At 41.6% G+C, this 16,997-nt stretch overlaps 1 protein-coding gene across 3 annotated transcripts in view; it reads left to right on the top strand.

Annotated features, from left to right (window-relative positions):
• THSD4 (thrombospondin type 1 domain containing 4) overlaps window positions 1-16,997 on the top strand; it is a 272,344-nt gene that overhangs the window by 85,237 nt on the left and 170,110 nt on the right. The gene's annotated exons all lie outside the window — the stretch shown is intronic.

Below are 16,997 nucleotides of genomic sequence, written 5' to 3' on the forward strand. Positions count from 1 at the left end.
ACTAATTAATAACAAATTAAGTTAATCTACCTTGGTCCATTAGGTCATTTCCTCATTATTGTACATTTATTGTTTTTTTATTGATAGCTGAACTCATTTCACATGACTGACAGGTTGATTCATTCAAGGTAAACGTGAGGTTTGGTTAGGGAGAGCCTTGGAAGTGCTTGTATTTGTTCAAGTGTTCCTGCAGGTCATTAAACCTATTTTCTTATTATATAAGTGGCTTCCTCTGTTCAGCACCTTGCATACAAGCTCACCTCAGAACACACAGCTGCCTGTCACCCTCTTTGGCAGGAAACAGGCAGCAAACATCTCTCCTTACCTCACAAACAGCTCTGGCTGATCTAACTGGAACCATAAGCTACCTGCAATATAACAGGATTCTTCCAGTGTAGTCTCAATTCCTTCAGAAATAGGGAAGTGGTGAGTAAATCTCCCTATTTCCCACTGCATTAAAGGAGAAGAAATTATATGCACGTGTGGTTGAAGTAAAATTTGAATTCAGCCTTCTTTGTGTGGTTTGTCACCAGAACAAAGGATGCAACTCAAATGGAACATTTGTTTACTGAGCACTTTGTGTAATTAATTGTCTCGGGCATTGCCAAGTCACTAGCTCTTCATGAATGCCTGAATGTGTGAGAATATATTTGTAAACCAAGTCCAGGCTGCAGGTCTCTTGGACAGTGTACACAAGGAAGCTTTCAGGCTTCTGGATATTCCAGACTACTTAAGGTAGTTTCGTGATGGTGGACACAGGACTGATGCTGAAAATGGTGGCCAGCATCAGCCCTTTATTATTCCCCAGAGCAACTTTTTATACCTTTTTTTCTCACATGCATAACACCTATGTACCTTTTTACTCTTTTTTGATGGGTCAATAGACATCAGCATTCCACGCAGCTTCTCCTTCAGTCTGTTCACCTGTCTTACACAGCTGCACCCCCTGAGGGATGAGGCTCGGCCACAGCCCCATTTCTGTTCTCCCACAATCTATTCTCCAACAGTTTCTGCATGAAGAGGGATACGGAATAGATGTAAAATCTGAATTTCCATTAGCCATGGCTTGAGGTGTGAATTTTTGGCCAAATTCATGTAGGACTTTGGAACAGTCAAGGTAAAATGTATGAAAGAGTAACTCCTGAGGGCTCAGTGAAATATTTATGGATGAAATTTTGCTGAGCTTGTCCAGTTCCATTCCCAGTTGCTAGTGTGCCCACTGCTTCATGTGGATTACTGTCATGTCTCCAGTTACACTGTGCTGTTTTTCTCAGTATTCTATGTGACTGGTGTTTAGCAAGAAGTCAGTTGTGTTGTGGAGAAGTATCTACACAGGATCAGAAGACAATGACTGCTTTTACTTTCTTGGCCTGCCTCTCCAGCTATGCCTGCTATTAATGTGGTAGTACAGTTATGGAAAATCTGGCTTTTGGTTCTGAATTAGAGTCCTCTGCTTGGATCTGTGCTCCTATGTGCAGAGCTTTTGAGAGCGGCACCTGAGCAGGGAATGGGAAAAACCTGAAAAGATAATTTTGGAAATGGAAAGAGGTTTTACAGTAGAAGAGATGTGGTCAGGTAGAAGACTCAGGATCAATCCTCAGCTCTATCAAAATGGGACAAATGAAAATATTTGGTTTTCCAAAGAGTCTTATTGATAATACCGATTCTGAGTTACAGCCATGCCATTGAAAGGCTTTTTTTGGATGCAGAACCCTAATTAAATAGAATTACAATGTTCTGCAGGAATGTGTTGAGTCCATTAAACAGTGATGTGCTTTTCTGTCACCTAAGGATATAGGTAGACATTGGCAGGGTCCCCTGGCACCTGGGATCTTGGGCTATCCACCAGCTCACTGGTGTTCTGCCCAAGCAGTTTTGAAAATTTTCCACACTATAGAAACTGAAATATTTCCAGTGCTTCAAGTTTTAGCCTGACGTAGAAAGAGAAATGTTTAATTTTGTATGGAATAGAAAATATAATTCCCAGACAAGTCTTTACAGAATTGATATGGGGTGCTGCAAGTGTGCAGTCTTTAATGTAGTTGGGATGCTCACACCTTGAGGTGAAGACTAACAAAAGCCTATGTATTTCTTGGGTGAACTTTTTTTTTTTTAGACTGAAAAGCCCCTTCTTATTCCCAAGGAGTTACTGTAGGGTTTATTTATTCTCCTTTTGAGGTTTGTATAGAGTAGGTGTTTGACATAAGTGGCAAAGTGGGGTTAAGATGACATATCTTTTCCTGAGGAAATTTAAACTTGACTTTATGTGAGGAATTTTCCATGCAAACACTGTGGGATTGTGTGTAGGTTTGGGAGTCTGACATTCTGTGGGTGTATAGGAAACTTATTGAAAGCTTGCATTACTTTGGGCTGTACTGTCCTTCTTTTTGAATGTTTTGCTATTTGCAGCAGAGGTGTGTAAATATTAATTCAGAATGATTTGTCACCAGTACAGGCTGAACTTAGCAGAGGCTGGCACAGAGGTATGGCTTGTAAAGGGTCTCATGTAGTTTGATCAGTTGTCATTTGTGTACAAAAGTCACTGAGAGACATCTTTGATGAAGCTCTTGGACCACAATTGTTCCCTCTGTGTCTCTGCACTGTGGTTATGTGACATCCCCTTCAACACCTCTATTGGAAAGTATTTTGCATTATGACATTCTTATTAGAGCTTAAATAATTATGGGAAACTGTCTGCCATAAATCATCAGGAAAAGTATGATGGGGTAACTTTGAAAGCTCTCTCTAAGAGTTTATTGTGCAAGTGTGCTCTGCACGTGTAGCAGTAACACAGAGTCATTTTTTACATAAAGTCATTATTACTAGGTAAATTACTTTCTAACATAGTCACATATTCATAGAAAGTCCAAAATCACACAATTCAGAAAACTGTTATGTCTAGAGCCTTGTTTGTTTTAATTGAAAATTGAGTTACTTGATTTGATCAATAAATCTAAGCCACTTTAAACTAATTAAACATCTAGGAGTCCAGGAGTCATGCCCTGTTGTGACAAGAACTATAAAAGCACAGACCAAAAGGAAAGGTGCAGGTGACAATTTGGTGGTGTGTACATGGCTACAGCCAGGTCCTGTATTCCCCAAGTCAGGGAGAAGTGACCAGTGGGATCTGTAACATTCTTACAGATGATTTACAAATATTTGACTTTATTCAAGGGCAGTGAGATACAAATAAAATAACAGTAGAGCCTAGGATAAACACCTTAAGGCCATAAAACAGAAATATTCCACTGGAAAACAAAGGCTGAGATTATGTATCAGTGATAAAAAATGTACTAAATGTGTTAGAGTTAGTCAATTTATACATTGTATCATTGATATGTTTGGGGTTTAGCTTGAATGCTCAGGAAGCTGAATTTTCCAGGGACTCTGTCAGCTTCCCAATATATATTTTCTTGATTTTTAATGCGTAAGAGTACTTCAGAAGGTATGGTTAACAGTAGTACTGCAGTGTTTTATGGTACTGCAGGAAGCATTGAGCTGCCTTTTTCTTCTGTGAGGTTTGTTTTGAAGTTCTGAGCCTGTCGCATGGGTTGTGTGATGAAGCTGGAGAAGTCTGCTTCAAGTGGAGTGAATTTGTGTCTGTGAATAGCTGAAGATTCAGACCCTCATTTTTGTGTAATGGCAGTGTGACTTAAAAATGTTAATAATTCATCCTAGTGCCTCAAAATCAAAATACAAATCAGTTGCCTGAAGCTCTTCTTTCCTAACTTCCTGGTGAACTTTGAATGGGAGGTTTCATGTGGCAGTTGGAATTGTCTGAGAAGTTACCTTGCTAATTCTTGGAATAAATGGAATACATGTGTCTTGGAGAAGAGGAAAGAGGAATAAGATCCACAGTTACTCCATCACTTCATCAGTTATGAATAGCAGCATTAGCACTTAAAAGTCCTGTGGAGTGATTTGGAAACTTCATTGGGATGCTTGTTGAAATGGAATAGAGGTTTTGTTCTGCAGTAGAACAGGACTCAGGGTGATTTAGGCTGCCTGGTTATCACTCAGATGTAACTTCTGTGCCAAGTTTTAAAGAGGAAGCTCATCAATGAAAATTAGGACTTCTGAGTTGTAACCAGATGGTTGCATTCCCGATACATCTGTAGTTTTGTTTAATAGTGTATTGTAAATTTGAGTAGTGTCATTTATCAATAGAGGCAAGTGTTGTGGGAGAGGTCTGAAGTCATTCCAGCTTGTCTTTGTTTCTTCTTGTCAATTCATATTGACAAAAGTGTTTGTTTGAAATTCCGGTGTGGAATGTTTCAACACTCACATAATTTGAACAAGAAATGTGCTTTTTATTCATGTCAGTTTAATTGTATCCAGGTTTTCAAAGCAGAGGAGGCTGCAGATGTCATGGTTAATTTACAAAAAACTTTTTAATGCTGTTTTGATGAATGTTTGTTAACAATTCCCATTAATTACAGGTATGAAAACCATGGGCTGTCAGATGTCAGTGTCTGCTTGGCACATGAAAGGGGTAGCTTTTCCTGGTATTTTAGGAAATTAGTTCAGTGATTGCTGATACCAGTGCTAAAGTTTAAGACATTTTCAAGCCAGATAGCAGGAAAAGAACATATATTACATGAATACAGGAACTTGCATTGAAACTATCACCAGTACGATCCCAGTCCTCTCTTGTACTGACCAAGGCCAGTAAAGGAAGAAGGAAGTGCAGGAGAAGCTGCTGGAGTTAAGCTGTGGATCCTGAAAAAGCTGTCTGTTAGTGGTGCTGTCACGTTTTTAGTTTTAGTTTTGTGGGTTTTGGGAAAAGAGGGATGTTGGTTATTTTTTTGTTTTGGTTTGGGTTTTTTTTTGTTTTGTTTTGGTTTTATTTTTGTTTGGTTTGTGTGTGTTTGTTTGGTTTTGTTGGTTGTTTTTTTTTTTTTTTAATTTTAGAATTTTTAAGCAGGGATTGGATCAGCAAATTGCCAAAACTTGTGTAGAAAGTTAGGAAACATAAACGTCAAATTATGTCTAGGCAAGCATTGCCTAACCACAGACTGATGGAAGTCCAAAGCCTCTCCCCCAGAAGTGGTCTGAAAGAAATCTGGCACTGCAAGCCCTGCAGTGCCCAGAGCAGGTAAACAAACCTTTTGCATAAGATACATTAAGAGCTAACTGCCTACAGAACAATGCAAACCCCAGAAATGATTGAAACTGTGGTGAGATGAAAAAATAACAACAAAACCCCAACCAGTCTGGTGTGCTCTGTCTCATCTGCTTCATCTCATTCATCAGATGTGCTGTCTGTCCAGACCTAACACGGGCAGCATTTTGCACATGTAGAGACCTACAAGTGTGATTAGTGAAACAGAGCTTCTTTCTAGTGATAAGTGGTAAGGCTGTTTATATTCAAACTCTTGACTTACATTGGTGGAGAAAACAATCCTGTGTTGTTTATATCTGTCAAGCAGTGTTGGAGGCACTGGGTCATCTGTAGGGGAAGAGGCCAGGGAAACATCCCCTGCCACATTTTCTGCAAACCAGCTTTGGCTTTTGGCTGCAGCATGCAGTAAGTTGCCAGCCAGCCCACATACTGTTTTTCCTGAATTTCTGTTTGCATCTTCATTTGTTAAAGACAGCGAGGACTGCTGATGGTCTTGATGGCTTTTTTGAGACCTCAGTTTGGGTCACTTTCTGAGGCCAGTTTTTTTGGATGATGTGAGGTTTTAGTTTAAGCAGCAAAATGCCATTAGAAGGACAAAGTCAAACCTGCAGAGGTTTAGAGCTTTCAGAACTGGACTTTGTGAGCAATCCTCTGGTAACTCTTGTGTTAAGAAAACTATTTAATTACCTGATAATATAATTTTTTTACCCCAGGGTCCCAGCATAGATCAAGTGCTTAGTTATGACTGATACACTACTCAATGTTATTCTCTTTTTATTCAGCCTTTGGCTCCCTGCCTTAAAAATGCTCCTTGCAGAAGGTGAGAAAAAAAGGCTTCTCTAAGGACTGGTTGTTGATAGTATTACTGCAGTGTTTGCTTTAAAAGTCACAAAGCTGCTCTGTGATAGCAAGTCCTAATATGTTGTAAGAAATGGAGCTACCCTTTGGAAGAATGCAGTTTAAGAGAAGTGTTCCATAATTAGTGCTGCTTGTCAAGTAGTTTGAATTGGATATTTTCCCCCATGTTCAGTATCATATTTATCACTTGGCAAAAGTCAAAGAAAAATTTGCATTGCCAAAACTGTAATTATCATTTGGCAGCTCATCTGCAAAATGGGTCCAGAGGTTTTCAGTCATACCCCCAAAACAGAAAGTACATAGTTCACAAATTGAGAAAGAATTGGATTACAGGTGACTTTTTTCCCCTCAAAAATGGTAGAGTAGCTATTCCAGAAACTGCAGACTGTCCTTCATATTTCTTATTCTGTATGTCCATTTATACCTACCAGGTTTTACAGTGAATGAGACAGATTATGTAAAGAACCCTTCCAGCTAAACATTCCCCAGAGTAAGTCCATTCTGCACACTGAGTGAGTCAGAGATCATATGGGGAAAATGGTATGCAATCATGGAATTGAGAGCAGGACCTCACAGGCAGGAAGAGCCAAGTGATACAGTAATTGCATGGAGAGTCTCCTCCAATTTGAGGTTAAACATTCTCTTAAGGCCCTGTGACTGACTTTATAGTGTTTAAACAAACCAAAAAAGCCTTCAAAAGCAGAATGCCATCATGAGGTACATCAGTATTCACAGAACTCGTCAGATCATTGCAGCTGAGGCAGTGGCACAGGGAGTTTGCCCTCTTGAGCACCACAGGGCAGGGAAATGCTTTGCTGGGGTCTTTCTCATCACGGGTGTTTCTGCATGGACAGCCTGTGTCTGCTCCTTCCCTCTGGCTGGAGCTGTCCCACTGTGCTTTCTCCTCAGTCACACTTCTCACTTCCTTAGTACCTTGTCTCACATTCTTAATCTTTTCTTCCCATCTCTTCTGCCTCCAGTCTCTCCTTTTTCTCCTGGGTTCCCTGAATCTTTGCAGTTTCTTCCAGTTTCACTTTCTTCTTCTCAGTACCTTCTTCAGCTGATTTGCTCATCCAGCCTAATCTCATGAATGTCAATCCCCAGATTTATCTGTTTTTCCAAAATATTCTGTTCCTTTTAGGTACAGGCTCAAGTGGTTATTAAGAGCAGAAGAGGGATGTTTTCATTTTCAGTCCTTGCCCTATATTACAGACCTCAGGAGCACTTTCCAATAACTGCTGGAAAGCTTCTCAGCCTCTTTGAGCTGTTCAGGTATGGAACACACTTGTGAACAGATTGTTCCTCCAGGTTAGATGCAGAACTTTAACAAGTTTTGATTGAAAGTGTACAAAGTACATTATCAGCATTATTTTTAAAATTCTTGTGGCCTGACTATACTTGAGTGGATTTCCATAGAAAAAGCAGAGGGTGCATTCTTGACTAAAAACCCACTTTCCTGGCCGTCATAATTTCACTCATTAAAATAGAATAGGCAGTTACATTTGGAAAAAAAAAAGTCAGAATATTGGCGGCATGGGAAAAAATAAAACACTTTTTCCTTTTGTTTTCCTTTGGGCGGATTCTGGGATGAAATGCTTCAGTCAAAAAAAGAGACTAAAACAGATAACAGGAGTGGAAAGTTTTAGGCTGAGAGGCTAAAGTTGGACAAACTCATCAGTAAATGGACAGTGCTACCAGCTGCAGCTATATTAAACCATTCTAAAATAAGACAAATGTATCTGCCAGTTGGTTTGAGGTGCCTTTTTTTCTTCTTCTTTGAAGTATATGACCCAGGAGGAAAGAATATATCACAGAAACAGTTTAAATGTGTGTTGTATCAGAAACTCATTTTTGAGGGAAACGTGAACTCTAAAATCTGAATAATGCTGCAGTTTCTGTTTCAGACTGGGTTCCTGCAAGCTCAAAGTTGTTTTTAAGTTGCATTTACCTTGCTCTAAAGATGTTCATTTTTTGTGGAAAACAAATTGTTCCACATCCTAGATTTCATTTTTTTCTAACAAAAACAAACAAAATAAATTGTCCCAACAAACTTGTTTCAAATTCCCCCTGGTTGTAGAAACAACTATACATTAGCCTATATGTTTCTGTCTCAAGTAGCACCACATTGGCATTTCTGTTGCCTGGCTGTTACTTATACTAGACCTCATTCTCTAAAAATGTTGTGATTACTGCTGCAATATGAATTTTTAATTAAAAAGTAGATTATCGTGGTAATACCAATCAGAAACTTCCTTAAAGTTTTAGTCCTCCGGTTGGAACCATTCAGGTAATGCTTCCTCCCACACAAAGACCAGTCATTTAAATGGAATGCATGAAGTGGAGTTTCCATTGAAGTTGATTGGGCTTTCATAGAGAAAACTGCTGGAGGATTACTCCTGCCCACTGCTGAAGCTGGTAGAATGAGAGTCACATAAAAACTGCTCCCCAGAAGGAACAGCAGCTCCAAGAACAATACTTCATAAAAATGTAATAAAATACTGCTGGAAACCCTAGAGTAGATGTTTCATCACAGTGGCATAATTTTCTACAAACTATGAGGACTAGATAGATCAGCTTTGCTTAAAGTCTGTCCACTTTACTAAAGATGGATCAAGCATGAGTTTGTCTCAGGGTCTTTCATAGCTGATTTTGAAAGGTGGTGCCTTTCAGAGAGGGTTTTGGAGTGGCTGATATTTCTAGTGTAAAGAAGAATAATGCTAGTATATGAAAGCAACTCTTCTTAGTACATAAACCTCCCATTTTCTGAGAAGGACTAATAAAACATGTTCCATTTTGCAGGGATTTGAATAATGTAGACAGATGAGACAGTGCAAGATGATGAAGCTGGAAGTTTCCATGTTTAGGCATTCTTCATTTGAACCAGATTGTGTGAAATGGAAATAGCTTTTCATTGATTTCCCATTAAATGAGGCAATAGGTTGCAGCTTAGGCACCTTGAGCACTGTGTAGTGTTTCTGTAAACAGGTTTTTGGTTGGAGGGATTCTTGTATCTGTGGGATTTTTTAATGCAGCACATTTATATGGAAAGGTGATAGCACTGCTGGGAGTGGGAACAGCAGCTGTACAAAACAGTTATGATTTCTGCTGCAAATGGAAAGCTTTTGATGCTTGCTTGGGAGCATGGAAAGAATATTCTGTGTAAACTCCAATCTCAATACTGAAGTAGCTCTTTGCTCAGGGGCCTGGATACTAAAAGAAATTTGGGACAGTAAAATAGTAACTACATTTAAAAAAAGCCCAGCTTTAAAAAGACCAGTCATCTGGTCTTTTGCTGGATCAAAAAAGACTAGCAGCAGTCTTCAGCATGCAGGTGTGAGCTGATACAGGCCTGACTTTCAGGACATACTTGTGTATCACTTTACAGCAGATAATGCTCTGTTCCAGCATGGTCTGTTTCCAGTATTTGCCTTCCATTTTCTAGCTGCTCAACTTCCATCTTATAGAAACCAATTATTGTTTCTCAGAATTTTTGGTTGGTTGGTTGCTTAGTTTTTTTTGGAATAGTATTTGTAAAATTTTAGCGTTAAGCATAACTGGAGTATTTTCTTGACACATTTTTGGTATTGCTGAGGAAATGTACTGTTAATTTTCCTATTATAGCTCCTTGATTAGCCCCTCCTAAGGTAGTAGTTCCAAATGTTTCCAGTCGTGCACATTAGATCATTGGAGATGCTTTGTGTGGGATGGACGAGTGACTAAGATTTTATTTAAAACCAAAGCTGGACTTGAATCTTTTACAAGTTGCTGTAAATCTGAAATAAAATAAGTTATTTCAGTTTAATCAGATGGATCTGTCAGTGAGAATTTAAAAAGAAAAAGTCACAAACCCGTGAAGTTAAGCAGAAATACTACTTTTTCCATCTGTTTGGTTGAGCTTTCTTCCCCATTATTAGACAGACTGCATTTTCAGATGTAAAGTGCTACAGAATGGAAAAAACGTAAAGCAGTAATTGATGCACTTGCTACATTATGCATTAATGCCTTATGTGTCTAATAGATTGCAGTTAATAAAGATCAGGTTTGGGTAGCAGTTCAAAGACTTTTCTAGTTAAGTTCAGAGGACCTTCTTGTTGCAAAGCTGAAATATTAATGGGAAAAAGTGTTCTCAAGTTGCAGGCTGAGAGGGCAGCAGTTCCCTGGCCATGGCAGTGGCAGCCGGCTGGGGCAGGCAGGCACCCTGCAGCTCTGCCAGGGCCCATCTTCCCTGATCCAAACACAGGCTCACTGCTGCCTGGATGGGATTTGGGTAGAAGTACAACGATTTTGTATTGTGCACACGTCTAAGGTCTTTACCATCTGTGATAGGCAGCCCTTGGAAGGAGTGAGGGGCAGAGAAGGGCTGCGGTCCCCTGTGGCTGCCGTGAGGGGAAGAAAGGGGCTGCAGTCCCCTGTGGCTGCCGTGAGGGACAGAGAGGGGCTGCAGTCAGTCCCCTGTGGCTGCCATGAGGGCAGAGAGGGGCTGCAGTCCCCTGTGGCTGCCGTGAGGGACAGAGAGGGGCTGCAGTCAGTCCCCTGTGGCTGCCATGAGGGCAGAGAGGGGCTGCAGTCCCCTGTGGCTGCCATGAGGGGAAGAGAGGGGCTGCAGTCAGTCCCCTGTGGCTGCCGTGAGGGCAGAGAGGGGCTGCGGTCCCTGTGGCTGCCATGAGGGACAGAGAGGGGCTGCAGTCAGTCCCCTGTGGCTGCCGTGAGGGCAGAGAGGGGCTGCGGTCCCCTGTGGCTGCCGTGAGGGACAGAGAGGGGCTGCAGTCCCCTGTGGCTGCCGTGAGGGCAGAGAGGGGCTGCAGTCAGTCCCCTGTGTCTGCCGTGAGGGGAAGAGAGGGGCTGCAGTCCCCTGTGGCTGCCATGAGGGCAGAGAGGGGCTGCGGTCAGTCCCCTGTGGCTGCCATGAGGGACAGAGAGGGGCTGCAGTCCCCTGTGGCTGCCATGAGGGGCAGAGAGGGGCTGGCTGCGGTCCCCTGTGGCTGCCGTGAGGGCAGAGAGGGGCTGCAGTCTCCTGTGTCTGCCGTGAGGGGAAGAGAGGGGCTGCAGTCCCCTGTGGCTGCCATGAGGGCAGAGAGGGGCTGCGGTCAGTCCCCTGTGGCTGCCATGAGGGACAGAGAGGGGCTGCAGTCCCCTGTGGCTGCCATGAGGGGCAGAGAGGGGCTGGCTGCGGTCCCCTGTGGCTGCCGTGAGGGCAGAGAGGGGCTGCAGTCTCCTGTGGCTGCCATGAGGGACAGAGAGGGGCTGCAGTCAGTCCCCTGTGGCTGCCGTGAGGGCAGAGAGGGGCTGCAGTCAGTCCCCTGTGGCTGCCGTGAGGGCAGAGAGGGGCTGCAGTCCCCTGTGGCTGCCGTGAGGGCAGAGAGGGGCTGCAATCCCCTGTGGCTGCCGTGAGGGACAGAGAGGGGCTGCAGTCCCCTGTGGCTGCCGTGAGGACAGAGAGGGGCTGCAGTCAGTCCCCTGTGGCTGCCATGAGGGGCAGAGAGGGGCTGGCTGCAGTCCCCTGTGGCTGCCGTGAGGGCAGAGAGGGGCTGCAGTCAGTCCCCTGTGGCTGCCGTGAGGGACAGAGAGGGGCTGCGGTCCCCCGTGGCTGCCGCGGGCTCTGCTCGGCCTGGGGCGTGTGGTTAGTGCAGCACCTTGGAGTTCAGTGACTGTCATTGCCCTGCTTGTCTCCACTGCAGCAGACACGGAGGTGTAAAGCCATGGCTTGAGGCAGTGCAGAGTCTGCCAGGACAGGTGCTCCTTCCTTCCTCATAAACTTGTGCAGATACCGCTGCATTCCCAGATGGAAATTCTCATTGCATGTCAGGCCAGACATTCACAGTGCACTGTCTGTGGCTGTGCGCTGTAACCAGAGCTGGCTAGCACTATTTTTACTGCAGAGCTGTTCTTCACATGCATTTTAAAGTTTCTTGCACATTTTGGTTTTTCAGGAGCATCAGTTCCATTTGAATTGTGTCTGGTATTTTGTGCCACAGATATCTAGGCATATTTAATATGTCTTATATAGAACTTTTTTTTTTTTTGGATGGCAGACAGTTGTCTTTATGTTCTCTTACAATTTAATAAAATTAGAACTATTGGGGAAATCAGCGTCTCCAGGATTTTAAGTGGGTAATTTCTCTCTTTCAGTGTGTGTTCAGCTGGACAAAACGAGGTTGCCTTGAGGTACTGCCTATGGGGAAACATGGTCCTATGCAAAGAGAAACAGCTTAGCTGGAAAATTAACATTTCAAGGACCCTGCATTCCACTTTCTTACATGGACTTGGAACTTCTGTAGGTTTCAAGAGAAGCAAGAGACCCGCAGTTCAGAGCAGAATATCAAAGTTCACTGCAGAAGTGGTGGCTTGTTGTGTAAAGAAGTGGAATTTATAGACTGTGCATATTGAAGGACACAATACACAAGCTCTGCAAAGGAAAGAACAATTTTCAGATTACTGTTTCAGAAACAAGTATTTCAATTATTTTTCTTTGGAGGTGTGTTTTTCCTTTCAGATGCCAAAGGATTGACATGATTATAGAGAGCACCACTACAAAAATGAAAACAAGAGTACAACTAGATTATTTGGACTTAATTAAACATGTAGTATTGCACACAGAGAAAAATACTAATTATGAATTATGTCTGAACCTGGAGAATCAAGAAGGGATATGGGGCTTTGGAAAAAGCCTTTGCCAGTTACTGTAGGTCATAAGAATGAAACATTGCCAAAAATCTTAGTCAATGTTTTAATTGCCTGTAGAGGTGGTTTCAGGACCAAATCGGCCCATTACACATTTCCAGAAGTGTTATCTCAGCTCAGCTTTGACACAGCTTTGCTAATGGCAGATGTGAGCCCACAGCTGGCAGATTGATAATTTTCTGGTGTTTTGCCAGCACTTCTTTAATTAAAGCAAGTGTCAAGGATTTGTTAAAAAGTGTGCTTTTCAAATGTTAACCAAAAGCTAAAAAGCTAGCAGGGTGGTTTCTTTGTTTTATAGTCTTAACTGTAGTAGCAGGTTATTTTAACAAAACTCTAATGGTACATAACAAAGAAAATACTGTGTGTTTCTGTCCCTCAGACTACTGTCATACCTGCATATTTCAGAAGAAACTGAGGCATAAATAAAGCCACTCTTTCCAAAGTACAAAGTTTCTATCAACAGTAGGCACAGTGCATTTCAATAAGTTTAGCCTCAGGTCCTACAAGATGAAGGAATAATTCTAAAATTTACTCCTAAGTGCTGCCTGACCATCAGGGCTGCTGCTGCTGGGGATTTCCTCACGCTCTGAAGGCCCAGGAGGAAAAGTGGAGGTGTCCTCCTTGAAACAGCTGTGTGCAAGTGCAGCAGGGACAGCTCTGAGACACCTTACCCTGTGTGAAAACACCAATATCCAGCACTTGGAAGGCACTTTGCTGAATGCAGCCCCACATGCTAAATTTATGTCATTGTGTTGTCCAAGCAGCTTATTTTAGGTAGGAGAAACATCATCAAAAAACATACAAAATTATGCATTCTAGATGTTGTATCTAATTTTACAGTGCACAGCTGAAAGAACAATAATTTAAAAACCCTCTCCCAGTAGAAAGTATGTATTTCTAGATAATTTATATCTGACTCTGCACAAAGGAATCTGAGATTTATCTTAGTAGATGCAAAGTATATTTTTTGCTGCTTTTGCTTCCCTAGATCTGGTTTTAAAAGGACTCCCTTAATAACTCCCTTAGTAATCACAGGAAAAAGTTTTTGAGGAAAAAAAAAAAGAAATTCCAGATCTGTCACTAACAAAACCCTGAATCAAAGTCAACATTTTGTTTACCAAAACACTGTTTTCAAGTCTCTTGCAGCAGATTTTAATGCCTTGATGTCACTGAGGGGAAACCGAGGGAGAATCACACAGTAAGTTAAATATTACAGCAAAGTTCATTCCAAAAGTCTCTGGGAAATTTTGGAAAGAGATGTGTGCTGTTTAAATCCTAGCAGTCTGGCTTAGCCAGAGAACATTCTTCACCTGCAGACGTGCCAATGTGCCTGCTGCTTCCAGCACGGGGCCCTTGGCCGGCGGAGCTGCAGCCCAGGGCCGTGTCCTGGCAGCCTCAGCTCGCCCTGGGCAGCCCTGCAAGGCACAGCTGTTAGACACTGCAAATGGGAGCTGCCCTTGGGCTTGCCATCTTCTCATCACAGATGCTTGTTGCTGTATATTAGGAGCTGCATATGACAGAAATAGTAATTATATTGAAGTGTAAAAATGGCTTGTCCTCTCAGGGAATAAATAAAAAATGAGGGTCTACAGGAGTCCCTATACTGAAGCTTCACTTTTGATTGTACAGGGTAATACTTTTTTTTATTTTAGTGGTTTTCTGCCTACAAAAGTGTTAGAAAGCCAGAGAGGCCAAGAGAAAGTGCCTGGCACTCAGGTGTTCTGAGAAAGGCTCAAGGATTTAATTTTCAGGGAGGCTGAGCTGTAGGCAGCATAAAACTGTCATTGCATTCAGCTATGCATTAACAATTTAGGTGGGGCTAGTAAATGGTGCATAGATGTTAACTAGTATATATGTAGAGTATAATATAACTCTTAAGCCTCGGTGATTCATGGACTGTTGTCATTTTGCCTACTTGTACTTCATAGCTAAAGAATATTTTAGAAGACATTAAAAGTACAAATTAATATAATCTGTATCAAGAACAAAGCAAGACCAGACCAGATTGTTTTTGCACACCAGATTGTTCAAATTTTTCCTCAAAATTTTATATTGCAATTAAACCTTGATGAAAGAAATGAAGGAAGGGCAACTGAGCTGGGGCTTCTAAAGTGGCAGGGATGTTCTGAGTTAGCCTGTTATTCTGAATTTTGCTTGATCCACACAGAGTTTAATGCATTTGTCTGAATTTGGTCCTGCTTTAAAGCACTAAGGTCTCTCTTGTGGGCAACTGTCAGTAAGTTTAAAAACAGAAATTGTAGCTATATGAAAAGGATCTTAGAAGGCATGGATGTCACTATTTGTTGGCAACAGCAATGAATATTTTGATATTTTTATTCATACATTGCCTGCAGTTGGTATGAGTTGGGTGTACAGGAAATGGTTTATGAGCCAGAAATACTGGTACACGAGAGCATGAGCTCAAGGGTCAGAAAAGGAAAAACAAGAAGCAACTAAACTTCACAATAGGCTGGTAGAAAACATGTGCCAAAAAAAGGGAAAAGCATTCCAGAAAGAAACCCTTCAGGCTGACTTCTTGGCTGGTACAAACTGATGTTTGTTCTGCTATAATTTAGTGTAGTGACCTTAATTTATGCCAGCTCAGGTTCTGTCCCTTCACCTTTAGGATATGTGCAATAATTGCTTTCCATGAAAAATACATTTCCTTGCCTTGGATGGTGGTTGAGGTGAATAAATGTTGTGCATTGCTGTGCCACACACGGAGGGAGCTGTGCTTCAGTTGTGGGAATATAGCTTTGCTTTCTGCATTTGGCATTAGAAAGGCTTTTAGTCCCACCCGTCCAATGTGGTGGTTCATGGTCCTATTTTCAGAGAAGGCTTTTTGTTTGTTTGTTTTTGGGGTTTTTTTGGGTTTTGTGGTTTTTTAAATTTTTATTAGAGACTTTGTTGAGGAAAGCAGTATTTGCATGTACTTGGGGATCTCAGAAGGGTGGGCGAAGAAGCACAGATGGCTGCTTGGCCAGAAACTGTGTTTATTCTACAAGATTTGTTACCATGATTTTAGTAGAAGATAAAGTAGTCCATGAACCTTCCCCTGGGCTTGTCTTTGGTACAGTTTATAGCCCACTTGAAAACTCTTGACTTTGATGTCTTTTTGATCAAGTTGCAAGCATCTTCTTAGGGAGATGGTGGATACAAAGCAAGAGCTCCTCTGGGACCTCTGATGTGCCTGGCTTCCCCAGCAGACAGCCAGTCTTTCCTACTATACAGGCATAAGAGAACTGACTTGCAGATGCAACAGGAGTTGTTCTTAGTGATTCTCTTCTGTTCCCTTTGAAAACACAGTTATTTAGCCATTCTGTTTTCATATAATGTTATCTCTAGCTTTCCCTTGAAATCTGTCATCTAGAAAAAATATTCTGCTGTTCTAGTTGAGTACTTCCTGTAATTTCTACTGTTTCTAAGTATTCTAGTAGTAATTTGTATTATCTAAAGGCTATGAAAAAAAATGCATCTGTGTCCAAAGCTTGCCTATTTTGCCCAGGCATAGAAATTGTTCTAATTAAACCCCTGCATTTGTTAGAAGTCTTTGTCCCTTTGTATGTGCCCACACACAGAGTAAACTTCTGCTCTAACTGCAGTGAGGATTCAGGCAGAACAAAGTCATTAAGTATTTAACTGGTATTTGCTTTTGGAGTCTATTTCACATGCAAACAAGGCTGGTGTGCCAAAGGTGTGCATTGCAGTGACCCAAGGAAGGATGCTATTTCCACCTGTAAAACCTGCCCTGCCTCAATACCTGTGTGCTTGTGTAGAAACAGCTCTTTAGTTGCAAAACTCCTACAGCAGCTCCTTAGTTGCAGGAGCTCAGGATCTGAAGGCATGACCTGAACTGCAAAGTCATGCAGTGACTATAAGAGCAGCATGTAGAAATATAAAATAAAAAGTGGAAATATGGTATGAAAGCACAGGATGAGAATAAAAAACTGCTGTGGTCAGCTTTTAATAACTTACGGAAGCATGTATGTTGAGTGTTTCAACTCTGTTGAATCTGAGCCCAAAAAGTTAATGATGAAAAATGTGAAGCTGTTGTGAAAAGGAAGTAATTCTAATCTAATATTGAATTTATCTTGAAGTGTTGTGCTGTTGCTGAGGAAAATGACAGCTCAATAAAAGCTTTACTTTTTTTTTAGTAGAACTGTTGCTCCATTAACTTCACAAATTAATTTTCTTCAACAGGCACTTTTGATACTGTTACTTAACAGCACAGCTTGTTACCTGTTTTTAAGAGGTCTCCTGATGTTTATATCATTCATCTGGATTAGAATTTTGCAATGCCTTCACTAACCTTCTAAAGTTCATTAATAGGAAGGCA

The sequence above is a fragment of the Passer domesticus genome, chromosome 14 (assembly GCF_036417665.1).
Source record: "Passer domesticus isolate bPasDom1 chromosome 14, bPasDom1.hap1, whole genome shotgun sequence".
NCBI classification, from domain to species: Eukaryota; Metazoa; Chordata; class Aves; order Passeriformes; family Passeridae; genus Passer; species Passer domesticus.